This window comes from Micropterus dolomieu, linkage group LG15 (genome assembly GCF_021292245.1).
Source record: "Micropterus dolomieu isolate WLL.071019.BEF.003 ecotype Adirondacks linkage group LG15, ASM2129224v1, whole genome shotgun sequence".
Taxonomy (NCBI): Eukaryota; Metazoa; Chordata; class Actinopteri; order Centrarchiformes; family Centrarchidae; genus Micropterus; species Micropterus dolomieu.
The window spans coordinates 7,054,719-7,055,890 of NC_060164.1; the positions used below are offsets into that span (position 1 = coordinate 7,054,719).

The 1,172-nt window shown below is 35.0% G+C and overlaps 1 protein-coding gene across 3 annotated transcripts in view; it reads right to left on the bottom strand.

Annotated features, from left to right (window-relative positions):
• Positions 1 to 1,172, bottom strand: part of smoc2 (SPARC related modular calcium binding 2) — a 23,915-nt gene that overhangs the window by 10,043 nt on the left and 12,700 nt on the right. The window lies entirely within an intron of this gene.

Genomic DNA, 1,172 nt, shown 5'->3' on the forward strand with positions numbered 1-1,172 from the left:
TCATTAAAGAAAAAGTGGTCTTTGAAACTCACATGGTGATCTGGTTCTATTGTTCTGTCGGCTGCGAACCTGCTCCGTCCACAGAGTGGGGTACCGGGTAATCATGTCTGAAAGAAATCACCAAGACAGCTTTATTAGCTTCAATCGAAAACACACTCGTATATCATCTGAGCCAAACCTGGTGGTTCCAAAAATCACAGACTGTAAAATGCACATCAAGGTTATCGTATCTCAAACTGCTGCAGTGGAGGTGGAAAGTGAATTGCATATGACAGCTGTGACCAGAAATATAGCAGCGAAAAGAGAGGTGGGTAAAATATGACTATGAGTCTCCCCCACATTAACATGAAAACATACACTGCTTCCTTTAAAATATGAAAGGCTGATAAAAGTGCTCAAATGCAGCTTTGCTGAATGTGATCGTCTGCTTCTCATTCACAGTGATGGATTATCTTTATTGAACTTGAAATGTAGGAAGGTGTTTTCTCTGCCATTTGGAGTGAATGTAGCCTTGGGGACAATAAAGTCTAAAATCTATATCACAATATACAAATACTCAATTACAAGTTAAAATTCTGTATTCAGAATTCATGCCACAGATATGTTGGCAGTAATACAAGATTAAAGTATCAAAAGTAAAAGTACTCTTTAGGCAGATTTACCCCTTTCAGAAGTCTATATAACTATATATAATATTTTTGGATCATCATTTGTTATGCAACAACATGTAAGAATGTTGACGTAGCAGCTGGCCAAGGAGCTGGTGTTCACTACTTTAAATCGTGTTGGGTATTTTTATTTATCAATGCATCATATTTTTAAGATAATGATATATTTTATGTGAAACATTTTAATATGTATGAAAGCTGATGGAGTAAAAGGTACAATATTCTGCCTCCGAAATTTAGTGGAGTAGGAGTATACATTAGCATAAAAAAGAATACCTTAAGGATAATACAAATACCTCAAAAATGTTCTTAAGTATATTAAGCTATGTGATTAAATGTACTGTTCTTTTGAAAGAACAACACGTTATTCTTCTTCAAATGACAAGTTAAATTCTTAAGCAATAAAACACATGACCCATCTCTACTTGTTCTACTGTTACACTATATTTTAGCATTTACTAGTATCCTGTAATTGCCACGGTGACCGCTCTTCAACAAATCACA